The sequence below is a fragment of the Equus caballus genome, chromosome 10 (assembly GCF_041296265.1).
Source record: "Equus caballus isolate H_3958 breed thoroughbred chromosome 10, TB-T2T, whole genome shotgun sequence".
Taxonomy (NCBI): domain Eukaryota; kingdom Metazoa; phylum Chordata; class Mammalia; order Perissodactyla; family Equidae; genus Equus; species Equus caballus.
Genome location: NC_091693.1, coordinates 4,958,233 through 4,985,152, shown reverse-complemented (window position 1 = coordinate 4,985,152; position 26,920 = coordinate 4,958,233). Strand labels below are relative to the sequence as shown.

The window sequence follows — 26,920 nt, the reverse complement described above, 5'->3', positions numbered from 1 at the left end:
AGGCTGACAGATTTTCTCCCATTTTGTGGATTAAAAACGCTACGACCCTAAATGGCTTGTCCAAAGCCATGAAGAATAAATATTGAGAAAGGAACATCTATCTGTCGCAGCTTTTGTCTTCTTATTCCTTCCACAAATATTCCTTTCTTGAGAGCAACTCTCCTGTTCAGATTCTTCATCAGGCTCACACACACGCAGATGGAAGAGCAAAGTCCTTGCTTCTGATTGATGGCCTTGGCCCACCCCTTCCATGGACCACACCTGTGAGTCGGGTACGGCCAACCCCATGTTACGGAGGCTCAGAGGGGTTTAATATCCCGCACGAGGGCGCATAGCTAGTTCACGACTGCTCGGTCTGAGGCTGGTACGGGACGTAAAGGAAGTTCACATCCATTGTCTTTTCATTATTGCAGGCGGTCCCCAAAATGAAAAGAATTTTTGTTAGATTATTGCTATTCCTTAGCACCCACTATATGCCGGATACATACCACAGGAGGCCAGTTCATAGCTTTGTCTCATTTAATCCTCTGAACAACTCTTCAAGGTAAGAGATTACTTCTACTTTTTCCAGCTAAGGAAACAGAAACTTAAGGGTGTAACTAAGGTGTCGTGGGCAGAAACTGGCAGAGGCAGAATTCGGGCCCAGGTCTGACTTGGCTGAAAGCATAAGTTTGTTCTGCTGCACGGATGACAGTACTGTATGTGCTGAATGGGACAAATGTCTCAGGAAAGCGCCATCAGGGCCCTACGGGGCTCTGAGGAGGGGGGGCATGACTCTAGTGGGGGCTGGTGATGAGGGTGATCAGGGCAGGCTTCCTGGAAGAGTGGGTGCAGGAGGCAGGCAGAGCAGGGCGAAGGATGGGAGGGCGGGAGAAAGGTCAGAGACACCTGCCCTCACTGTCTGCTCAGCCGCCGCCGTCCTGTGGGCCAGTGTGTGCTGGAAACTCTTGGGTGTTGACTTTGTGCTTAACACGAGGGGCTATATAGATAAACCCGACGGGGGATGAAGAGTTGAAGAGGGAAGAGAGGGCATGCGGACGGGTGTTTGCTTGGATGCAGAGAAAAACCCGCAGAGAATTTACCCCGGGAGCTGCCGTGGCGCAGGCAGGAGGGGAGCCAGGGCCGCAGTGGAGCGGGGCGAGAGTGGCATCCCAGTTGGCCACACCATCCCTTCGGCTTCTTCTTCTGACTGCCCCCCGCCCCCCACCGACTCCGTGAGTACTTTGCAGATCTTCTTCATATATATTTGCCTTGAAATAATCTTTTATGAGGTTCAGTCTTTCCGGGAGAGTCACGGTGTGAGGGGAGGGCTGCTTTTACAAGGCTCCACGCCTTTCTAAGGCTGTCATTCTTATTTCTCTCCAGAGAGACAGGACATTGCGAAGAGCTGTTGAATTGCTCACTGGTCTTAGAGTTTGCTGTTGTGACCGGCCTTTGCTGAGAAGAGTGAAGTGATGCAGTGACGTCTTTCGGCCTGTCAGTCGAGAGCCAGGGACCATGAGTGCCAGGAAGGAGAGGAGAGGACAGGTGCAGCGTGGTATTAACCCAGAGTCCACCTGCTTCCCGCAGCATCTTCTAGCCGAGGGACCTGGGGACCCTTTTTCACCTTCCTCAAGCCCTGTTTCTCCGACTATAAGACAGTACTAAGATCTGTGTCTGCTCCAGACAAGACACCCAGCACGATGTTTGGCACAGAGCTGGTGTCTGACAGAAGCGTGTTGTATCTGAATCTGAGTCCATATGTTCTCCACTCACAAGACTGCTTTTAGCATCTATCTAACGACTAGTCCCTGAGGCTAAAAGGAAATACTTTGAGCTGCACTGAAAGCTGCTAGGATGGAAAGGACGCAGAGGTCACAGTCCTCAGTAAAGGTCCAACCCAGCAGGCTACTAGGTGCAGCCGTGTCCTCTGGAGCCAGCAACTAGGAGATGAATGTGAACAGTAGCGTCGCCACTGACACACAGCTGTGCTGTGGGTGACTGCAGGCTGCACCCATGAAGCTTGGCGGACACAGTGGGGAGCTCGTCTGGCAGCTGCCCTCAAGCCAGTTGCTGGGTGCACTCAGAAACACTAGCTAACAATCCTTGGCAGATGAGCAAAGACATGAAAAAGCAAGGCAAATGGCCAGTGGGCCGGGCCCTGTCCAGTTGCAGCCTAGGCTCACCTCGAGGCCAGGCTGGGAACCAGGTGCGGCCCTGCCTGGGCTCTGCCCCTCTTTGGAGAGTGGGAGTTTCCAGCTGTTTCTGCCCTTTGGGGGCTCCTAGCAGTGTGTCCTGAGGGACTGAGCAGCTTAGAGTCAGTCTCCAAAGAGGCTTTCACATCAGACACCTCTGATTTGGGGAGGAATTAAGAATGAAGATCAATGGCAGGTAATGCTTACCGGACTAAAACACACAGGAATTGATCATAAACCTCAAACGAAGATGTTAATTCTTATTGCAAGGAAAAATACCTGAGTTTTAAGCAATGCTTTGCCTGGGAAGATGTCCAAAGACCTGAGGCAAGCCCTGTGTTCCCAAGGAGCCGCTGATCCCTGAGAACGAACAAAGAATACACACGAGACGTGGGAATTAAAATCAGACGTTCTTTTCCCCTGACCGTCTTACCTTTAATAGTTATTTAGAAGAAATCTGCATTTTCCCTTGGAATGCGCTGCGTCTTTGCTGGCCGGCTCTGTGTACCGGTCTGCCCGCCTGTTTCCACTGGCTTGTCATGCTCACTAATTAGAGAGCTGCCGCCTGATTCACCTTGTTAATTAGAGGGACTTGCACACGGAGCCCTTCGGGCGGTGCGCGAGAGAGCCTCGCACCAGCGCCCCGAGAACGAGGCGTCTGTGAAGTCATTCTTCTCATCTACCTTCTATTTTTCATTTGAAATGAATAAATCATTGAGATTTTCCTTGTGGAGTGAGAAGCAAGGATTCACATCTTTGTAAGATGTAAATTACATGTGATCAATAGGAAGGGATGGCTCCCGTATTGTACTTACATGATTTCCTAATTTACTCCTTGTCAGTGGATGAAAAATGGCCTCAAATGTGTGTCTCCTCTCCGTGAAGCAGTGTCCTTCATCTGCTAAAGGGGACATTGACTGGGAGACACGCCTGCTTCCTCCAGCTGCTGGAGTCTGTCTGGTGGTCCGTTGCTCACCTGCACAGAGGGAGGGAGGCCCCGAAACCCGGAGGAGGGGGTTGGAGCAGCTCCTCCCCCAGCCTCTCCCAGGCCCCGTCTGCTCAGGAAGAAGCAGGGCCCGGTAGGTAATTTGGACTGAGACCTTCTCCTGTAATAGACACTCTCACTTAATCAAATCGGGATTTTAGATGTATCACGTCTTTAAAAAAGCAAAAGCATTGAAATGCTACTTTGGCGTGGCCCGGCTGTGGCCCTGGTCACAGAACAGCTGTGCCCTTAAGCAACGTGCTCCTCCCTTTCCTCCTGCACAGGGAACTTCGGAAAGTAGTTCCAGTGGCTTTCTCTCCAACTACTTCGTCAAAATTCAGTATTATAGTGAAACAAGAAAAGGAAAAGGTAGCAATTGCTCATTGGTTGAAAGGAGGGTGGTATTAAAGGTGTGGCTTTCCCATAAAAAGAGAGGGATGGGGCTTGACCCCACAAAATCTGGGCGTCTGCTGAGGAGCCTGAGTCAATCACCCCATTATTGGTCTTTGTGGTTAATTAATATCTTAAAAGTTTGCCTTTTTGCTCGTCCATAGCATTTGCAGTAACTGTGCATGCTGTCTTGCAGAGATTTTGGCAAAAGATTTGCAAATATTTCTTTAGAAAAAGGAAAGAATTTTACACCTGCTCCTCCTGGGCAGGGCATAGACTGGGGTATCTGTTTTCTAGAATGCTCTTTCCACCGTTCTGAACATCTGATTTTGTGCCCACAAGCACGCATTTAGCACTTACTGCACAAAAAACACTGCCCCAGCCCCGAGGGAAAGCTCTCACACAGAGACCCTCCCTGTCCTGGGACCCCATGCGCATCTGGATGGAGGAAAGAACCGGAGAAGACACAAATCCTTACCACACAGAGTGGTGGGTGCTCCGGAGCCTGCACAGAGGAGGAGAGTGGAGACTGAGGTCACAGATGGAGGGACCCTTTTGAGGGCTGCTGGGGGACAAGCGGAGCTTGCCAGGTGGGGAAGGCCTTGCAGGCAGGGAGCACAGCGCACACAAAGCCGTGGAAATGCGTGGCCCTCTGCAGGGATGTGAGGGGCTCAGGGAGGCTGGAGAATAGATGAGTGAGAGGAGAGATGGCTGCTGGCCAGGAAGGCACCAGTCAGGTCCTGAAGGCCCACGCTCCACCTCGGATGTTACCCGGGGTGCTTCTCACTGCAGTATTACTGTGAGGAGCCTCCAGCCCGGGGGAAAGGCAGGAAGGTCAATGTGTGCCTGCCCCAGCGGGTGCTCTGGCTCAGCAGGAGCCCATGCAGGTCTAGAGGCTCCCCAGGAGGCTGCAGAACTGTGCTTGGCTTCCTTGACACATTTGCTCTCTGCACAGCTCCAGCCCTGGGTGCAGGGGCCCTCGGACATAGGGAGGAGAGGGGAAGGTGATGGTGGATGCCGGCCTGCCAGGAATCTCACAGGCAAAACACGCCGCCTCCGTAAGAAGCAGCACCTGTCTTGAGAATTTACCGAAGATCCAGGTTGCGCCAGGAGCGCTCTTGCAGTACTGCCCGGACCCCGAGCTCAGTCCCCCAGCATGATGTGAGCGCCTGCCCTTTGCTAGGGCCAGTGTGAATAACCCAGGATTCAGAGATGGAAAAGGCACCGTCTCCAGCCTTTAAGAAGCTACAAGAGACAGGCAGAAGTGATGCGTGTCTGCGGAAACGCAGAGAACGCGCTGCTAAGTCTCGAAGTAGTGGCCGCGAGAGGCAGTGACGCTGGCGCTGAGTCTTGCAGGGTGAACAGGATTTATGAGACTGAAGTTGGGGGGAAGGGTTTCTAGACAAGGAGCGGCAAGTGCAGAGCAAGGAGACGCGAGTGTGCTTGGTGTGTTCAGGAGCTGCAAGGATTCATTCAGGTTCCAACTCAGGGAATAAGCCTGGGGGGTTTGCAGTGGGGCCCAGGATGGAGGCATTTAGGGCAGAGTGTAAACAGGGTCAGATCTGAATTTATAGAGGAGGCTGTTGCCCTCACCCGGTTGTACAACACCTGGGGTGCTTTTCACAATGCTTTCTGAGATGTTGTGCAAGGCCACGACAGAGGCCCTTTTACCATCCGGGCCAGAGCTAGCTAGGGTCTGAACCAGCACAGACAGAGAGCAGATTCTGAGGTCAATCAGGGCTCGGGCGGCGGGCAGGCAAGCGCTGTCCTGGAGGTGGCTTCCAGCTTAGGGAACTGAGCATCGTACTGAATTAATAGCCTTCTATTCGCAGTCTAGCAGTTGCATCTTGTAGCGATGTGAGACTTCCTGCTTCACAGCTCACCGGGTTACAGCCAGGGGAACGGAAGATCCGGCCACATTCCCAACCTGCCGCCCGAGTAGTGCTGGATCCGACGATGAGTTCCTCACCACCAGAGCACACCACCCCTTCTAATTTGCTTGTAAAACGACAGTTGCGAGCTGTACCATCCCTATCAGCTGTAAATGGTTGTCCCTCTTTTTTAAAAAAACAAAGTCCTTCGTCCCTCTGATGAGCGGTCAGCGTTGTTCCAGGCAGGAGGGAGAGCCAGGGGACCAGGGCTGGAAGCTTCTACCTCAGGGACCCCTGGGCACCACCTCATCTCCTGGGTGAAACCATCTCTTCTTCTCAGACCAGTCCTCACTAGTGGGGGAGCTTTCCAGAGGCTCACAGTGATGTCTAAACACTGACTCAGGGGAGCCCAGCAGCCCCCAAATCTGCTTAGTCCCATCCCCCTGGGGAAGGGTCAAGAGGCCCGGTGCTCCTCTGTCTCCAGGATGCTCACAATAGCCAGGCGGCCCTGCCATTTTCACGGTGAGAGAAGCTGTTTGGACTTAATCTGTAATCCTCCTGATTCAGTCAGTGTCAGTTATGGGTGCCAGGCACCGAGCAGGGCACTGACTGGTCCCTCGCAGCCCCAGCCCTCACACAGCCAGTGCATCTGAGAGAGGTTTCTGAGGACCATATGGCTGAGGTTTCTCACAAGGTGCATCAAGGCTCAGGCGCAAACCTGTATCTCCCTGCATTCAGAGAATACCTCGGTGCCAGGCTTTCCTCTTTTAACAAGTCATTTTCTTCAGTAACGTGGGTTACAAGAAAATGAAGAGGTGGAAACACACACACACACACACAGACCCAGTGAAATGAGAGCAGCATTAAAATAGCAGCTAAGAGCCCCACAAGGTTTTCTCCTGCTTCGTGAGACCCTCTCGGACCCCCTCACCCCGTGGGCCTCATCCTGCAGGCTTGCAGCCAGCCAGCCATCCGGCCGGCCTCCTCCAGGCAGAGCACCACTGTCGCCACTCTAGCTTCCCATGTGACAAGTCCCTGCAGGCAAAGGCTGGCCCTCCTCCTATTGCCCCCAGAGTCCAGCAACACTGCGGGCTCTTGGGAAGCCTCTGCTAAGTCATTAATAGTCTCTCCACACACTTAGAAACTTCATCCTTTGCTTGACTCTCAAGGTAATGTGCGTTGATGGCAGACAGTTTGGAAAGTGCAAAGCTGCTGAACTCCATTGCAGGAACGGTGGCCACAGGTTGTTTAGGCCAAATATCTGCTCCCCCCAACCTCCCAACCCCACCTGTGCAGTCTCTGCTTCTCACCTAGTTGATTTTCCACTTTAATTCCTGAACTTTGGCTTCATTACTTTGTATCAGCTATTGCAAAATAATTTTAATGGACTTTTTGGTGTGAGACAAGCATTCTAAGCTTTGTGGTGTCCTTTGCAGTAATAATTAATACGAGAGCATAAACTGCCAGCAGCTGGCTTTACGTAAAGTGGCGGTGCCCACCTCCTTCCTGGTAGGTGGTGTGGGATGCCACACGCCAAGCAAGGTCGAGTTGGTACACACAGGCAGACAAGTGGGGGTCGTTCGCATTCATAAGGATAATTCGTGTTGCCCCCAACATTATTGATAAGCTTGGATAAAGGGGCGTGCAGGCGCGTGCAAGGGATGCGGGCATCCGACCACAGAAGGCCGGCTGATCTGCTGTGCATTCGCAGCAAACCGTGCGCAAATCGGTGAATGGTGAATCTGCCCAGGAGGTTCGGGCGGCATCTTAGTTTTTCCTGTTGGTCCTTTGCTGGAGTAGACCAAAGAATCCTTAAGTCTAAATTTAAGGACTCATTTTGGAACAGCTTTAACCCATGTTTTTTGTTTTTTTTTTTTTTTTAAAGATTTTATTTTTTCCTTTTTCTCCCCAAAGCCCCCCGGTACATAGTTGTGTATTCTTCGTTGTGGGTTCTTCTAGTTGTGGCATGTGGGACGCTGCCTCAGCGTGGTCTGATGAGCAGTGCCATGTCCGCGCCCAGGATTCGAACCAACGAAACACTGGGCCGCCTGCAGCGGAGCGCGTGAACTTAACCACTCGGCCACGGGGCCAGCCCCTTTAACCCATGTTTATATGTCCAGAATTGGTGATTTTGTGGCTGGCTCTGAAAATAAAATGTTTGAGGTTTTCTTAAGAGGATATATTCATAATTGTACAAATATCTGTTGAGCACTCGCCATGTGCCAGCTCCTCGACAGACACCGGGGCATTCACCCTCATCTTTGAGGTGCTCCGGTCCGGAGGGAGACAGAGACCCGCGGACGGGCACCATCCCTGCAGGGGCAGTCGAGCCGGGACAGGAGTCAGTCCACGAGAAGCATGAACCGAGAGCGAAGGAGAGCAGGGGTGAGTGGGACAAGGAGCACACTGGGGCGGGAACAGGATGGACAGGGGAGTGCTTCCAGCAAAGAGGCGAGAGCAGGCAGAGGCCTGGGGCCAAGGGGAGTGAGGTGATCCAGCTGCCTGGCAGAGGTTCCAAAAGGGACAGCTCACAGACGGCTCTGTGTGGCCTGACATATCTTCTGATCTCTTTTCAAATTAGCTGCCAACATTTAAATACTGAGAAGTTTCACATTCAAAACCAAACCAAACCAAACTTGGATTTTTGGGTTCGCTTAAAAAATTTGGCATCTACATTCCCACCTGGCAGCCATCAGCTGGAGCTGTGCCCTCCTCCAACACGGGTCTACGGACTGAGCTTTTCCGGCCCCCAAGAAAGATCTGAGCCTGGAGTTGCCGTGCAGGTGGCTAGGGTGGGGGCTTGGTTAGGCAAGGGGCGCTGTGTCCTGCAGGCAGCTGAAAGCCACCCAAGGGCTGTGCGCGTGGAGCCACCTGAGCGGGTTTGCCTTCCAGAAAGACGTCTCTGGTTACAGTCTGGAGATTGGACTTGATGGGGCTGGACAGGAAGCCATCCAGGGGCCATTCGTTAGTTCATGGGAGGGAGGATGGGAGACCCATGGTGGCTGAATGATGGCCCCCCAGAGAGATCCGATTCTAACCCCTGGAACCTGGGAACGTGACCTCCTGTGGCAAAAAAGGACTTTAAGGACATGATCAAATTAAGGGTTTTGAGATGGGGAGATTATCCTGGACTACCCAGGTAAGCCCCCAAAATGCGACCATGTGTCCTTATGGGAGGGAGGCAGGGGAGATCGGACACCCACGGAAGAGAAGCAGTGTGACCACGGAAGAAGGACAGGAGAGATGCGGCCAAAGCCCTGGGATGCCAGCAGCCTCCAGCACCTGGGAGAGGCACAAGACAGAGTCCTCCCCAGGGCCTCTGGGGGGAGCGCAGCCCTGCTGCCCCTTGATCTCAGCCCAGGGACACCGATTTCTGACTTCCGGCCCCCAGAACTGTGAGAGAACACATCTCTGTTGTTTCGAGCCCCCAGGTTTGTGGTGATTTATTTCGGCAGCCACAGGACACTAACACAGACCCTGTTGGAGAGACTTAGGGGTGGGATCCGCCAGACGGGGGGCCGAGAGGATGTGCCTGTCGGGGCAACGGGAGGCGTGTGGGAGGTCTCCATGTTGGGTCCTGATGAAAGCAAGCCTGAGACTCAGCTGTGGGTGCAGGAGTGAGCCCAGCAAGCAGAGGGAGAGCACAGAGGGAGCGAAGCAGAGAAAGGAGAGCCTCCTGTGAAGCGGTAGGATGGAGCTGGTGACCTCAGCGGGCAGAGAAACCGTGTTGGATGCTCCTCGGAAGAAGGGAAGCTGGGGCATCGATCCATCAGCCCCCCTCACCCAGCGCTTGATAGTTGCCTGGGTTACTCAGGGTTCTCCAGAGCAACAGAATCAAGAAGAGGCATCTATCCCTGTCTGTATATCCCTAGCCCTGTACCTGTACCTACATCTATACATAGATATATAAAGAGACATAATGAATCAGCTCACATGATCACGGACGCTGACAAGCTCCAAGATCTGTGGCCCACAAGCTGAAGACCCAGCAAGAGCCAACATTCAGTTCAAACCTGAAGGCAGGAAGAAACTGATGTCCCAGCTCCAGGAGTCAGGCGGGAGGAGTTCCTTCTTCCTCACGAGCGGGTCAGCCTTCTTGCTCCTGTCAGACCTTCAGCTGATTGGACGAGGCCCATTCACGTTTAGGAGAGCAATCTTCTTTACGCCGTCTACTGATTCAAATGTTAACCTCACCCAGAAACACCCTCACAGAAACACCCAGAATAAGTTTAACCAAATATCTGGGCCCCCGTAGCCCAGTCAAGTTGACAAGTAGAATTAACCATCAGATTGGTCCAGGGCATTCTCCCTCCACCCGCTGCTGAGTGGCCTCCTGCGGCTACTAAAAATCCTGACGGATGCTGAGGTCTGTACACGAGGCGGGCCCCAGGCCAGGTGCACAGGACCATTCTCCATGACTGTGCTGAAATCAGGTGCCCAGGGGATGCACTGGGAAACGAAAGCACAGGCTTCCTGGGTGGGTGGGGGTCGGGGCGACACTGAGGCTTTGCATGTCCCCGGCGACCAGGCAGGTGGACCTGGGGCATGGCTCAGGCTCTGGAAGGCCCAGAGTGGGTGAGGTGACACACATGGGATTGGTGAGAACAGCTGTGGGGGACCCAGGGTCTAACCATAAGCACCTCGGCGACAGACTTGGTGAAGGAGCCAATCAGCGAGGACAGCTCCTTCAAGGAGGAGAACTGAGGACAGAGGCTGAGGGAGCCTTGGAGTCAAAGGGAGACCGATTCCATCAGTCAGTCAACAACATCACTGAGTGCCTAATCTGCGGCAGTCCCTGAGGATGCAGCAATTATCCACACGAACTAAGCTTCTGTTCACAGAGTAAACATGTAATAAAAAATAATTTCAGCTAGTGATAAGTAGCATGAAGAAATTGGGGCGATGTCACAGAGAGCGAGCGACAAGGCTACCTTAGTTGGACTGTGTAGGAGGCCTCTCTGAGGAGGTGGTGACTGCCTGACAGTGGGCGCTGAGGAGGAGCCACTGGGGGGCGGGCAGCGTAAGGGCCCCAGGCGGGGTTCAAGGGTTCAAGGGCCGCGGTGAGAGTGGCCGGGAGGCTGCTGGGCACCGAGGGCCTGGAGACCATCTGTCTAGATGCCATGTGAGGCCGGTGGAGCTTTGGACGCTGGGAATGACACAATCTGAGTCACATTTTTAGGTCACTCTGGCTGTCGTGGGGTGAGCGCACTCCAAGAGGACAGGACTGAAGGCGGGGAGGCTGGAGAAGAGGCTCCGTGGTCGTCTGAGCTGGGCACGGGGGGAGATGCCGGCAAAGTCAGGCAAGCAGGGCCAGGCCCGTCTGGGCTTCCGGTCGTCACCACTCGGGGGTTAAAATGGTACAGGGACGGACGACATGACCATATGCAAGGTTCCTGTGCCACGGGAGTGAGGGAACGTGTGTCTTCACAGAGCAGAAGCTGCCCCTTGCCTGGTGCCAGCTCCCGGGCGGCCCGCTCTCAGGTGTGCGTCGGTCACAGGCACTGTCCTCGCTTGAGAGCGGGCCACCAGTTAAGGGACCGCCCTGACGGCCATGACAACCGCGCTCGTTTCACGGAACCGCCGGGCCTGGAGAGGAGCTTTCCGAGAGCCAGCGCTGCCCTGGGGAGGGGCAAAGGGCCCGGCTGGGACGGCGGCTTTCTGGCCGACCCTCCCCACGTTCCTCCGAGGACCACTCTGAAGGAGGAGGCCAGGCGGGCTCCTCCTCAGCCTCCGGCTGCTGCAGGGGGCGGGCGCTGGGCCCACGTAGGGCACCGGGTCTGCTCACCACAGGCCGCGGCGGGGAGGAGAGCTGCAGGGCTGGGGCTGGGGCCGTGGGAAGGGCAGCTGGAGACCAGCTGCCCAGAAAGAGGGGAGGTCTAGTGCAAGACCCTGATGGCCTCAGGAAAGCTTTTGGGGGGCCTGCACCATTTATTCCTGGATTGGGGGGATGTGCATTCACTTCAGCTGAGCAGGGGTAAGTGGTGTGGGGAGGTCGATCCCGCTCCTGCGGACTCTGCAGCTCTCACGGCAGGTCACCCCCTGCCCGCGGGGAGAGAAGGCTCAGTCAAACCCGGGAAAAGGCTCCTGGAGCCTCAGTTTCTTCAGCTGTTAAATGGGCACAACTGGGCCCATCCTGAGTTCAGTGAGGATGAGACGGAGGTAAGGGCAGGGTGGGTGTGCCGATTTGGATGGACCTGGAAGACACGTATGCTAAGTGAAGGAAGCCAGACACACAAGGACAGATCCTGTACGGTTCCACTTCTATGAGATACCAAGAATAGGCACATCCATGGAGACAGAAATCAGAATAGAGGTTACAGGGGGCGGGGGGAGGGAGGAATGGGGAATTATTGTTCAATGGGTACAGAGTTTCCGTTTGAGATGATGGAAAGTTCTGGAAATGGGGGCTGGCCAGGTAGCATAGTGATTAAGTTCATGTGCCCCTCTTTTGTGGCTTGGGGTTTGCTGGTTTAGATCCCGGCTTCGGACCTACACACCACTCATCGAGCCATGCTGTGGCGGTGTCTCACATGCGAAATAGAGGAGGTCTGGCACAGATGTTAGCTCAGCGACCATCTTCCTCACCCAAAAAAAAAAAGTTCTGGAAATAAATGGTAGTCATGGTTGCACAACAATGTGAATATACTTAATGCCACTGAACTGCACACTTAGAAATGGTTAAAATGGTACGTATTATGTTATCGATATGTTACCACAATAAAAAATAATAATAGCACCTTTTGATGACACTGAGTCAGGCTTCCTGGGGCTGCTGTGGACATGGCTGGCCTCTGGCCCAGGCCTGGCCCCCACCCCCAGGGGAAGATGGTAACTAAATGTAGACAATTTTGCAAAGAACTAAAGTATATGAAAACAGAAGCACATCACCGCGGTCCTCATAATTATCTATACATTTTTTCTTTACAAGGTTTTATATAATTTTATACCTGGGTTTCGTGGCGGTGGCTGTTTAGTGTCACACTCATTTTCTCATATCGCTAGAGACTCTAGGGCTCTCTTGTGCTCGCAGGACAAGCTCACCCTCCTCCTCCCAGACTGTGTTACCGGCAGGGTGGGCGGCCCTTTCTCCCCAGGCCTCAGACCAAGGGCAGTGTCTGTGAGACGGTGCCTGCAGCGCCCATAGTGGGGCATCTTGAAATGAGCTTGGGAGCTCTGGGTGCCCCCTCTTCCCTTTCCCTCAGCAAGAGCCCTTCCTTTGTGCTCATGGCCCCTGGAATCCATCCAGCCCCAAAACGTCGGCTCTCCAGAGGCCCCACTGCGTTTGAGGCTGCTGCTGTCCTGGTGACCATTTCTAGCAAGTAGACCCTCAGCTTAATATATTCAGCAGACATCTGATCACTGTGATAACCCTGATGGGTGGTGAGCAGGGCAAATTAGCTAAAAGATGATTGATTTTTTTTATGCGCAATTTTATCTTCAACCTTTCCTAGCAACGTGCAATACCAGAGTAATAATTTCTCCTCCCAGGTATTTGCCAGTGTCGAGATGGCACATCTATTCACGGTTGCCTGGAAGCCTCGTAATTACAATACAGTCCAAGCGTCCATTTTCCTTCCCTGACTACAAATAGGGATCAATCGAATTTGAAACGACCGCTCCTGGGCTTGCTCCCGATCGTGACCTTTGTAACGATTAGAGTTCCACCGTTGCTGTCCACCCCGAAAGAGCGAGTGGGCAGAGCTTTCCAACTGGCATTTAATCTGGATGTGGGCCAAAGATATTCCAGGTGAAAACTGGCCGTGAGCGGCGTAGAGAAAGGGCATGCGGACGGTCTCTCTTCCCCTGGGCGCTTCCTGTGTGTCCTCGGGTTTTCTTTGTCTGAGTCTTGGGTTCTGGGAGTGTCTGGTTGCTCTGGTGCGTGTTGAGGAGCTGTGCTGGCACCCTCTGGGCTGAATTCAGAACATCCCCGGAAGTTTTAGACCTGCAGACAAAAATTCTTATTTGCCAAAAAGAAGTTTCTTTCTTTCTTTCTCTTTTAATCACTGAGTTTGGTCTCAAATGCCAAGCTTTGGATTGTGAAGCCCCAGAGAGCCACAGGGTAAACAGCCCTTACGGAGGAAGCTGGGCCCAGACCTTGCCTGGAGCCCCCGGTTACTCCCCAAGTTGTCTGCAGAGCCGGGGTTTCTGACTCAGCGGCACCAGCTGCGGTGTGTCAGAGCCACCCCAGGCCCCTGGCACCGCCTGAGCGTGGACAGCTGCAGCCCCGTGCAGAGTGCCCCTGGACCATTTCAGAGGTGAGGGGTCACTGGGAAGGCTGTTCCACACATCTCCCCCAGAATCACACACCCACCTTGATGGCAATGAAGGGCCCCGGGGAGGGAGAGCGAGCATCCTAGGTTTGGCTGCCAACCCACCTCAGTTTTTTGAACAGCCGCTGCTGGGGCTGAGTCTGCTGCCTTTGTCTGTGGTCAGGGTGTTGACCGTGTCATTGAAATACACTCTCGTGGCCTTGCCTGTCCAGAGTCTTATTCTAAGCAATAGCAAAGTGGCTCCTTCCAGGCAGTGGTCTTCGGATGTCTGTTACTAACGCTGTTTTGGTTTCTTCGAGAATTCCTAAGCCCAGCCTCTGTACCCACTGGTTCTCTCTACACCCTCCCTCTTCTCTCCAGCCAGGCAGTCTCCCTGGGACTGACCCTCCTTGGCACCGTGCATCAGCTGCTACCCACACAAGGCCCCAGAACACCCCACCATCATCCCTGCACCTCCCCTTGGCCACCCTATCCAGTCCCGCCTCTGTGCCGGCTTCCCAGAGGACTCTGGGCAGCAGGAATGGCACCTGCTCAGGATGCAGACGGCAGGTACCCCTCCCTCCGCCCCGAGCATCTGAGTGTGTCTTGTAGACACCACGGCGCCTTGCCATGCCACTCCCTAGGGAAATCTTGTTTCCCCTCCAACCCACAAGAATTCTCTTTGCCCCTGGAGGCTTGAGGTCCCAGGAACAGAGGAGGAAACCTGGGGAGCAAATAAGCTGAGATGTGCCAGCAAACCAAGCTTGATCCCATGGTTGACTTGCCAGTGTCTCTCTGTGGTGCAACTACTAACAGAATTCTTAGGAAAGCACCAATGTCCCCAGAAATGAAAGCTATCATCAAGGGTTTAGGATCTAAAATCACATTAAGAGTCAAGCAAACCACTGTTTTGGCCCGCCGCAGAAGTCTCTGGAAGGTGCGTGCTGAGGCTGCCTTGCTTCGCTGCGTCACAGGTACACGTGTGTTGGGAGTCATACAGTAACTTAGAGAATTTGGAAGACAACTTTCTCTCTTTGCCACAGATGCAGAAACAAGAGCGGGCTCCGCTGAGACAGAGGCAAAGACCGGGACGGCATCAGCAGCCACCGGCCCTTGAAAGACGACGGGCCGGCTCACCTGAGCTCTGTCTCCCGGCGGGGAGGGGAACAGCGGCCTGTGCGCACGTGCCGTTTCTGCTCTGTCTCATGCCTATACCTTTTCTTCTGTTTGGCCTTTGAAATGCAGCGAAAACCAGGTGCCCCTGGTTTCTTTTGTCCTCTCCCTTATTTATAGAACACGAGAGTACAGTCTCACAGGCTGGGGCTGAGGTCCACGGGCCTTTCCCTTGTCCTCATTGGGTTTCAACGTATGAATCCTAGCAGGCCCCAGGAACGGGAGCACAGAATATGTAGGGTGTTTCTGTTTTGCTGCATCCAAGGAATACAGTTGGAAGCCATTGACTTAATTCTCAAATACCCTGTCAATCTGGAAGCGTGAGATGCGTTTTGTGTGCTGTCAGGATGGGCTCTAAATTGTGCCTCTAGGCTCGGCAGCAGACCAGAGCCTGGAGCCAGAATCTGTGGAGCTGCCATCCCGGAACCCTGACATCACCAGGCATTAGGCCCGGGCACAGTTCGGGACGTGAACCCTCCTGACGGTGGAAGATGCCTCTGCATCTTTCTTGGCAGAGGTACCTTTTGTCCCCTCCCGGAAGAGCAGCAACTTTGCTGATTTCAGTTCAGTTTATTTTCCCACTGTTAACATGTGTACATGGAAGTGTTTTCCAAGATGCTTACATTAGTGTCATGTTTTACAGATGATGTATAACAGTAGGACTTAGGTGAGAATCTTTAGCGCAGAATCTCTTGCTCCTGGTAACGAAGGAAACGCACGGGCGTCGCAGTGAGGTATGATAATTGATCTCACCACGGGCAAGTCGCGTCTCCTGAATTTCACCTTTGCCTTGGCACATATATTAGTAATTATTCTGATTAGAATAATGGCCTGCATTTTCAAAGTGTATAGTTCGCACTTAAAGTCTCTGCTTAACCTCCATGGTAATGTCACTTTCGCAGAGTTCTGCTGATGCTACAGACATCCAGAAAACCCAAGTGACGAAGCAGGAGCCTGCTCGTGGGCAGAAGGTGTTATTCCTGCTTCTGGCATTCTCCGGGACATTGTCCGGAATCTGTGTCTGGAAGGGATGAATGTTTGATTGGGAGATGGGTTAGTTTTCAAAATTCTTTTCTGAGTCCTCATCTTAAGAAGGGAAAAAGCAGTGCCCCGGTGCCCCAAGATTCTGGAATAATGGAATACTGTGCCCAAGTACATATGTATGTAGGAATCTCATGCCCAGGCCAGCCGGCGTGCACAAAACCAGCACAGAAGGTGGCTTTCCTGAATGAGAATCCAGCTGACGGGGGCGGAGTGAACAGCCGTGTTTCCCAGTGTGTGCGCCCTAACCCGGCCGTGCTGCGGCTACGGGGGAAAGGGAGCTGCAGGCCAGGGCTCCATGGTCAAGGAGGAGGGAAGCACTGGGTCGAACCACGCGAGACAGGCTTCTTTACTCACTTGCATTGTGTATCTGCCAGAGAGGGGCGTGCTCGTCCCTGCCATCCTGGCCCAGGCCTCCATCCCTGCTCATCTAGACAAAGGCAGCAGCGTTCCACCTGGGGCCCTGTGGCTCTTTAGTCCTCCTTAACCCATTTTCCACACACAGCCGGAGGGGAGCTTTTAAAAGATGATTTGACATGTCACTTCCCAACCTGAAGCCTTCCAGTGTGCTCAGGATAGACTTCAGCTGTAATCGTGGCCCAAGGCCTGCCCGCCCTTGCCCTGCCTCTCCTCTCCACCTCTCTTCTCCTTCCCAAAGGCCACCCTGCCTCTTCCGGTCCTTGGAACACCTCAAGCCCTTTCCTGCCTCAGGACCTTTGCACTTGCTGCTTGTCTGCCTGGAAACTTCTTCCCTCTGATCTCCATGGTGGGCCTTTTTGTCACTTGGATCACAGCTCAAAAACACCTGTGAGAGGTGCTTTTCCTCATCACCAGCTCTATCCTGTCCCCCAACCCCCCATTACTTTGTATACCATTAAAATGTGTTATTTTCTGTATAGAATTCATTATTCTCTGAAATTATCCTGTTTATTTATTGCTTTCTCTCTCCTTGCCTCAATGTGGGTCTCATGAGGACAAATTGGTGGCCTGGTCTGTCTCAGTCACACTGACCCCTTACATTTAGAACCAGGCCACGACTTGGAAGCCTCTCTAGGAATGCTTGCTGACTAATGGCATGAACAGTGGGCACGTTTGTTGGAACCTGCTGAGGAAGCGGGTGGGGGCTGCGGGCACTCGTGGATCTGAGCCGTGTGCTTACCGCATGCAGCCCTGGCCCAGGCGGAAACCTCACCGTTTGAATGTGTTCGGTATTGGGAATGAGGGTGAGAATCAGAGGGCTCAGACTGGAAGGCATTCTGAAAGTCCCCCGTCACAGCCCCACATCTGGCATCCCAGGGCTGGGTATCACGGCAGGCACCCGTGTGGCCACCTGGGCCCGCTTACAGAGGCCCGTCCTGCTGTTTGCGCTGCAGGCAGAGTCCTTTTTGGGTGTCGGGGCCTCACGTGGCTCTGTCAACCCCCCACTGTTCCTGTGTCTGCGATTTTGCCCCGACTCCCTTTTCTGACCCCATCCCTGTAGGTGCGAGCTCCCATTTCACCTAAACGGCCCAAGAGGTTTAGGAGCATAGCGTCCTTGAGAGGGAGCGCTGGTTCAGCAGAGCAGCACAGGGACCCTGGCTTGGCTGCTTCTCCTTGACTGTGAGGCACCAGGTTTCCCAAGCTGCTGGCTCATCGAGCCTGGACACGTCTTCCAGCTTGAGGCCTCCCCTTCAGCTGACACATGGATGGCAACAGTGGTGTCAGAGCCCTAGGATTCCCCCCCATGGAGGGAGCTAAAATGATGACACTCTCCTGGCCAAAGCTGGGGGCCTGGCCTTGTCAGATGATGGGGTCTTAGGGGGTCGGCCTCCCACTTCATCCAGAGGACGCCAGCCTGCCCCTGGGCTCCCACGCCCACCGCTGCACACCTGTCCAGAACCTCCTTCCCATCCTCTGCCCTCCCATCCTCGGTCCTGGCCCTCTGGCTGGCCCTGCCCCTCTGGCCTCCCTGCTGACTTCCTCTTCTAGACTTCCCGAGTCATCATCTGCTAATCAGGGAGGGCCAGTCTTGTCCATGCTCCTTGTTTCCAAGTTCCAGGGCTTCTACTGGCCCTTCCTCGTCCATCCCGCTGTCACCTGTCTCTTCAGCCTCCCTTGGCTGACTCCCACATGCAGCAGCCAGAGAGTGTGGTGCGTTATGGCAAACGTCAGACTACTCTGCAAGTCTGCGAGGGAAGATAAATCAGCATAGTAAAGATTTTCCCTCCTAGTCACACTTTTTAGGAAGCAGAGTTTTCTAAATGTTTACAACCACCAGGCTGTAAAAGAGGAACGTGGACAGTGCCAGCAAATCCATGAAGACCCTGTTTGTCTCTGTGGTGTGAGCGCCATTTCCTTAGCTTGTGAGGAACATGGAGGGATGGAAGTGTTGATTGGCTAAAAGCCCTGGCAGGAGGAAGCGCACATGAAATGCGCGTGTCCTTATTCATGGAAAGGAGCATCTTCAGGACAGGCACCGGTGCCCAGAGAAGGGGAAATGACTTCAAAGACTCACACGGGGCATTTGTTGTTTCTCTGTGGGCCCACGGCCCTCTGTGAGATTGAGGTCTGACACAGACATGTGTAAATGGTGTCCTGTAGGATCCTGGGCCAGAAATGAGAGCTGGGCTTCAGAGCCTTGGGTGGGAGTGTCACACCACTAGCCGGGGCTCCAGTTATGTTCCTTTTGCAACTCAAGGCACATGAGCCTCCTGGGCAAAGGAATCCCTGCTGAAAGTTGAGTTCACAATAACAAATTACAAACCCCCGTCAGGGAGAGTCTGCTGCAACAAACAGAAGAAGGGCATTCCAAGAACTGGAAATAATAGAACCACCTGAAAGAGATTCTCAGATATGTTGAAAATAGTTAGAGAGAGTTGAATATGGATCACTTGACTTTTCTGTATGTTTGAAATCTATGATGAATTTTAAAAAGAGAATCAAAAGAGAGAGGTCAACAGTTTAAGTGAAAAAGTGACAGGAATTTTGATTAGAAATTGGAATGTACACCTACCCACCCCTTTCATCCTGTCCCCTCCTTCCTGGTAATCCATGCCATATAAAGCCAGTTTGCACTCCAGGTCAGCAATCAGTGGTACGTCATAGTCTCTATTCAAAATTCCTGAAACAGTATGGCATCTGACTCATCAAACAAAAATACAGGAATTGATTTCTCATGGGCAGACAGAGCAGGTATGACTTTTCCCTTTGCTCAATCAGAGGAGAGTAAATGGATCCGGATGAGTTCGCAGTCACTGCTACTCAATAGCAGCCAGACGCTTAATTTCCTTGGGATGCCAGCCATATACAGAAATTGTTTGTTGCCATGGATTTTTGCTCTCAAGGTTTTTTCCTCTGCTTTTTCCAAGACTTGAGCAAAGCCAGTCTTGCTGAGAAATAAGTGAATTATTTTGAGTTCTTTGAATGGTTTTTCGTGAACTCTTTCCTTCCTTTGGCCCAAGGCCCACTGGACCATCAAAGAGATTTTAATACTAAGGTTGGAAAAGGAGCAGGGTCTTTGCTGGGCCACTTATCTCCATGCCTGCCCCTTAGCAGCTAGAACCTTGGGCACCCCCAGGAGACAGGAAGCCCTTGCTCTCATTTACTGGGTTGCTTACAAAGAACACATTACTTTTCAGATATCCCAAAGATACTTCAGACTTGGCACATTTCAGCGGAGACCTCTGGGTTCTCCTCCTCGTTGGCAAGGACCACCAAGCCAGAAGCCCCCATGGTCCTCGTGACTCCTCCTCCCATTCGTCCTCCCCCAGTCACTCACCCGCCCTTTCAGTTCTACTTCTCAGCATATTCCAAGTGGAGGGGGTGTTTTCTGCTGAGTAGGTTTGGGGCTGACTTGGAGATCGGAAGACCCAGCCCCAGTCCCAGGAAACCTTTGCTCAAGCCTTACATACCCCAGAAAAACTTTCCTTGCAAAGCTCCAGCCTCCATTGCCATCCTCGGCAGCCTCCCTTTCCTGGCCCCAACTCCAAGCAAAGCAGTGGTGCAGGGCTACAGAAATGCAGCCTGCAGGTGGACCTTCCTTGGAGTCTGTCCTTTTCTTGGAATCAGAGGCAAGGAAACAACAGCGAAGCAGAAAAATATTAACTAAAAATGAGCAATAATTCATTCTTTATCCCTCTGCCATAACCTGAGCCGTAGAATGGATTTCTCTTCTCTTCTCCTGCCCTTCCTGTGGGGATGGGAATGACACTGAGAATGGGGACAAAAGTGACCCTCAGCTCTCAAGCAGGAATATTTCCGCCCCTGCCTCTCTCCTTGATAAGATCAACTCCCCTCATGGCTGGAAAGGAATCAGGAAACATGAAGGGGAGCAGCGCTTCCTTAGGGGAGAAATCCCTGGTGTCTCTGTCAGAAAGAAGAACTTGCCATCTTTCCAGGAGGGTTAGATCTCGCCCGCCACACTTGCTGTGCGTGTTTTCAACTGCAACCCCAGCCTTCAACGATTATTATTTTCACATGAGATGTTCCAAATGCTGATGGTCTGGTTCCACCCCTTGGGGTTTGCAATTAAAAATAGATCTTCATAGACCTAAATGTAAAAGATAAAACTAGATAACTCCTAGAAGATAACCTAGAGGAAAATCTAGGTGCCCTTGGGTTTGGTGATGACTTTTTAGATACAGCACCAAAAACGCGATCCATGAAAGGAAGAATTGATAAATTGGAGTTCCTTAAAATTAAAAACTTCAGCTCTGTGAAAGACACTGTTAAGGGAAAGAAGAGACAAGCCACAGACAAGGAGGAAAATCTTTGCAAAAACACATATATGATGAAAGACTGGCATTCAAAATATACAAAGAACTCTTTAAAATCAACAATAAGAAAACAGACAACCCAACATAAAAATGGACAAAAGACATTAACAGATACTTCACCAAAAAATATCAGAAGATATGAAAAGATGCTTACCAGGGAATTGCAATTTAAACCAACAATGAGACACCCCCACACACCTATTAGAATGGCTAAAATCTGAACCACTGACAACACCAAATGCTGGTGAGGATGTGGAGCAACAGGAGCTCTCATTCTTTGCTGGTGGGATGCAAAATGGTGCAGCCACTTTGGAAAGGCAGTTTCTTACAAAAGTAAACACACTCGTACCATATGACTCAGTAGTGATACTCTTTGGTATTTATCCAAGTGAGTTGAAAACACAAAAACGTGCACATGAATGTTCACAGCAGTTTTATTCATAATTGCCAAAACTTGGAAGCAAACAAGATATCTCCCAATAGGTGAATGGATAAACAACCGAGATACATCCGTGCAACAGAATATTATTCAGCACTAAAAAGAAGTGGGCTATCGAGCCATGAAAAGACATGCAAGGACCTTAAATGCATATTACTAAGTGAAAGAAGATAATCTAAAAAAGTTGACATACTGTACTGTTTCAACTATACGACATTTTGGAAAAGGCAAAACTGTGGAGAAAGTAAAAATATTTGTAGATTTTAGGGTTTCGGGGGAGCGCGGGTAGGGAGGAATGAATAGCTGGAGCACAGGGGGTTTCACGGCAGTGAAACTATTCTTTATGCGACTGTTACAGTGGACGCATGTGAAAACCTGGAGAATGTACAGCAGGAAGACTGAAGCCTATGCAAACTATGTAACTATTATTAGTTAATAACAATGTATTAATGTTCGCTCATCAATTGTAACAAATGTACCATCCTAACGCAAGAGGTTTACAATAGAGGCAACTGTGTGGGAGTGAGGAAGTACGTAACTCTCTGTACTTTCTAGTCAATTTTTCCGTAAACGAAAATTGCCCTAAAAAATGAAGTTTATTAGTTTTTAAAAAGGGGGGAGTTCTTAAGGGCCAAGGGCTCCCAGAGTTAGCCTTGTAGCTGAGGCCCAAAGCAATTTTGGGACATTTCAGATGGACTCCTAGCATCAACCAAAAGTAAGAGTGTATTAGGTATTCTGGCATGCTTGCCAAAACAACTTTGAACTCTAATGATAAAGAAGATAAATTTTCTATCAATCCATCCAACCAGCAGTACATTTTTAGACTTGACCGGTCTAAAAACCTGGATGGAAGACAAGGTCACCTGTCCTGAATGCTGATGCCCGGGGTGGGTGCCACTCTCATCGTGTCCCTGACCTCAGACAGCCATGGTCTCGAGGCATTGCTGTACCCGCTCATCTCCCAGCTGATGGAGAGTCAGGCAGCAGTGCCTGTCACAGAGATGTCAATGCAGCGCTCCCACTCGTCTAAGCTCAGCCTGCTCCTCCGGAAAGAGAGGGTGACATCAGCCATGGCCAGCTCCCAGGAGTATTGCTGTGAGAGTAAAGTGGCTGTTCTGAGTGACCTGAAGACACTGCAAGCTTACTACAGCTAAGAGGTGTAGTAAGTAACTTCTCTGAGTGGGGGCATCCGGAGGTTTGGCTTTGCCTACTTTCTCTCGTTAGATTGCCAGCCTTTTGAAGAAGGCCAGAGGACAGGAGACATTTCTTTTTTCTTTTGTTATTTTGACCTAGAACTTTCTCCAGCAACAATCCGTAGTACCCAAGCCAGGCAGGAGCCCATCCAAGACAGAGGTGGATGTTGTCTGTCTCGCTCCTTGAGGAAACCAGAGATTGGCCACTCAGTCCATTTTATTTTTTTTTTAATTCACAGATTATTTTATTACTCTGAAAGTCAATGACAAGGATCCCATTTCCACATTTCTAGATCCAAGTTTGAGAGGACAACATTTTCAGAGATGACTGTGTAAAGCAGGGAGTATGTGCAAAGTATTGGGAAAAATACGTAAGCGAGGGCAGCCATCTTAATGCCTGCTGCTGAGGCGCTCAGAGAGCGTGTTTGCGGGCATCGCACAGGTCCTGAGGGGTGCTCCAGTGACGCCTCGTCTTAGCCATCACTGAACCGCCACATCCAGAGACGGAGGAACAAATTACACCTGTGCCTGCGTCAAGCACTGTGAGGGAGGAAGGACAGCTGAATGACTCGGGGCACCGCCCTGACCAGCCAGCTTCCCGACGTGTCCCTGCGCTTCACATGCCCTCTGTCCAGCAGCAGCCTCTACTGATGCTGCGAACGTGCAGCCAAGTGACTGCAGGAACTCACAGCCTGAATGATGATTGTTTCTCTATCAGAATATCAAACTTTTAAATTCTTAAGAAAGCTTTTATTTTCTAATAGTTTCAGACTTATAGAAAAGTTGTGAGTGCAGTATAGAGAGTTCCTATAAACTCCACTCCCAGTTTCCCCTATTATTTACACCTTGCATCGGTGTGGTACATTTGTTACAATTAATGAGCCAATATTGGTACTTTATTAAGTAAAATCCACACTTTATTCGGATTGCCTTATTTTTTACTTAACATCCTTTTTTCTGTTCCAGGACACCACATGACATTTAGTTGTCACGTCTCCTTAGGTTCCACCTGCTGTGACAGTTTCTCTGCCTCTCCTCGTTTTGATGACCTTGACAGATTCAAGGGCAGGCATTTTGTAGAGTGTCCCTTAGCTGGAATTTGTCTGATGTTTTCCCCATGGTTAGACTTGGGTTGTGGGTTTCGGAGAGGAAGACCACAGAAGTGAAGTGCCTTCTCATCACATCCGATCAAGGGTACGTGCTGTCACCCCGACTTTGATCACCTGGCTGAGGCCGTGTCTGCCAGGCGTGCCTGCCAGGTGTCTCCACTGTGGAGTTACCCCGCCCCTTCCATGCTGTACTTTCTGGAAGGAAGTCATGATGTGTAAGGAGTGGGCAGCTGGCCCCACCTCATCAGGGCAGAGTACATTCATAAGCTATTTGGACTTCTGCATGGAAGATTTGTCTATTCTACCCCATTTAGTTATTCAATCAATCACTTATTTATATTACTATGGACTCATGGATATTTATATTACACTTTGAGTTATAAGCCAATACTATGTTATTTATTTTGTTGATCAAACTGTCCCAGTGTTGCCATTGGGAGCTTTTTCAGTTGGTCCCTGTGTGTCTTTGACACACGGCCATAACTGAGCCTTTATGGAGCACTTCCTTACTTTACGCACTATCAGATGCTCCAGGCTCATCTTATACATCCCAGGCCTAGACTCGGCCATTTCTCCAAGGAGCCCTGGTTTCTTTTTATTAGAGAATGATATAAGAAACCAAGATCTGGGCAATTGGTATACTCATTGCTACTGGGGTCTTATTGCTTCTAGGCCCTTCTAGAGCAAGAAAATATGTGTGTACTAACTTGTTTATATACACGTATCTATAAATATTTCTATATGTGGTCAGATTTATCTATAGTAAGCTAAACACAGATTCATACTGATGTCTCCAACTCTAATCTATCACCCCATGGATCATTCTAGTCTCCTCCCTTCACTTATCCATAAACTACCACTCCAGTAGTGAGAAATTTGGCTCCAACTGCCCACCATCCATTTATTTAATTGTTCAATTCATATATATATATATATATATATATATATATATAATTACACTTACATTTGTCTTACAATTGTTAACCCTTACCCTTATGGGAAATACTTTATCAACTAGAGTTTGGTACTTATGTACAGTTCCTTTCACCTTTAGTTTTTTGTTTGTTTTTTTTTGCTGAGGAAGATTAGCCCTAAGCTGACATCTGTGCCAGTCTTCCTCCACTTTATATGTGGGTCGCTGCCACAGCATGGCTGACAAGTGGTGTAGGTCTGTGCCCAGGATCTGAAACTGTGAACCCGGGCCGCTGAAGCAGAGCACGCCGAACTTAACCACTACACAATGGGGCTGGCCCCTGCCTTTAGTTTTACATCTCCACTCATTTCCAAAGTGACTTAGGTCAGCACCTTTACCCCCACCTCCTTCAGTGAAGTTATTACATACATTTGTTGCACAGTTAAATTCTTTTGTCATTATCCTCATTCTGTTGTGGGATTTTCCAACCTCCTAAATGGCTTTTTAATTTACACAAATTAAGTTTCATTCTTTGCGCCATAAAGTTCTAAGGGTTTGACAAAGGCATAGTGTCATGCATCTGCCATTACAGCATCATACAGAAAGTTTCACTGCCCTAAAAAAGTCACCTGCGCTTCACCTATTCAAGTGTCTTCTCCCAAAACCCCCGGTACCCACTGACCTCTTTACTGTCTCTATAGTTTTGCCTTCTCCAAAACATCTTACAGATGGAATTATCTAGAATGTAGCCTTTTCAGACTGACTTCTTTTACTTAGCAAAATGTATTTAACATTCATCCATATTTTTGCAAGGCTAATTCCTTTTTATCACTAAATAGTATTCCATTGAATGGATCAACCACTGTTTATCCCTTCACTTGCTGAAGAATGTCTTGATTGCTTCCATTTGGGGTGATTATGAATAAATCTATAAATATTCACATACAGACTTCTGTGTGGACGTAATTCTTCAGATCAGTTGGACAAATACCTAGGAGCGTGATTGCTGGGGTTTATGGTAAGACTTTGTTTTGCTTTGTGAGAAACCGCCAAACCATCTTCCAAAGTGGCTGCACCATTTTGCATTCCCACCAGCACCACGAGTTCCTGTTGCTCCCTCTCTTCTCACCAGCAACTGGTATTGTCAGTTTTTTGGATTTTGGCCGTTTTGCTATGTGTGTAGTGGTATTGCATTGTTGTTTTAATTTGCATTTCCCTAATGACAAATGATTTTAAACATCTTTTCATATGCTTACTTGCCATCTGTATATCTTCTAAAGATAATTTTTTTTCCTGAAGAAGATTAGCCCTGACCTAACACCTGTTGCCAATCTTCCTCTTTTCTTGCTTGAGGAAGATTAGCCCTGAGCTGACATCCGTGCCAGTCATGCTCCACTTGTTATGTGTGGGCTGCTGCCACAGCATGACTGACAAGTGCCGTAGTTCTGCACCCAGGATCCAAACCCGTGAACCCAGGCCACCGAAGCAGAGCACGCTGAACTTAACCACGACACCACAGGGCCAGCCCATAATTTTTATTTTTAAATAATTTCAAACCTACAGAAAAGTGTCAAGTACGGTACAAAGAACTTCATTACTCTTGAACAGTATGAAAATAAGTTGCTGGCTTGATGCCTTGTCACTCCCTAAAACATGAATGTGTATTTCCTACCAACAAGGACATTCTCCTAAACAATGAGAACACAAAGCTACAATTGGAAAATTAACATTGGTATATTGCTAGCATCTACTCCTCAGACCTCACCCTAGTACCATCAGTTGTTTTGATAACATCCTTTATAGAAGAAGGGTGGCATCCAGAGTCACGTGATGCATTTAATTGTCCAGTCTTCTAGTCTCCTTCGACCTGGAGCTGTTCCTCAGTCTTCCCTTGACTTTCATGACCTTGACACTTTTGCAGGTTACAGGCTGTGACTTTGTAGACTGTCCCTCAGTTTCATCTGACTCAGGTCTCCTCACGTTTAGGTTCAGGTTTTGTTTTGGGGGCAGGATTTTACAGAGGTGATGCTGTGCTCTTCCAGCTGCAGCCTATCAGGTGGCACTCGATTTCAATTTGTCCCACTGCTGACGATGGTACCTTGATTAAGATGTACCTGTATTTGCCAACCGTCTTTACTACGAAATTATCCTTCTACCTTTGTAATTAATGAACATTTTGTGGGGAGGTGCTTTCAGACTAAGTCAACATTTTATTCCTCATCAAACCTCCACCCACTCATTGTAGCCTCACTGATGACCGCTAATGAATCAGTTACTGTGGTGGTTGTGAGATGATTTTCTCCACTGTTCCTTACATGCGTGGCTTCCCTATTCGACTACAGGGAAGCATTCTATTGCTCTCCCCATTATTTATTTATATCAGTATGGACTTACAGGTTTCTGTTTTATTCGGTGGATTATAACTGCCCCAGATTTGGCCAGTCGGAGCTCCTTCTGTGTCCTTTTGACATATCCCCATCATTCTTTGAGTACTTCCTTATTTTCTGGCATAACAAGATGTTGTTCCAGGCTCATCATGGACTTTCCCTGCCCAGGCCTTTTGTGGAGAATGATATTTAGAAAGAAGGGTCTGGCCACTAGGGGAGCTCACGGTTTTTGGGGTGTCACT

At 50.4% G+C, this 26,920-nt stretch overlaps 1 long non-coding RNA gene across 1 annotated transcript; it reads left to right on the top strand.

Moving 5' to 3' along the window:
- The first annotated feature begins 14,712 nt into the window (after positions 1-14,712).
- Positions 14,713-16,777, top strand: LOC138916032 (uncharacterized). Its single transcript, XR_011422671.1, has 3 exons — positions 14,713-15,359; positions 15,486-15,576; positions 15,745-16,777. It is a non-coding gene; the product is annotated as an uncharacterized lncRNA (long non-coding RNA).
- The last annotated feature ends 10,143 nt before the right edge of the window (positions 16,778-26,920 follow it).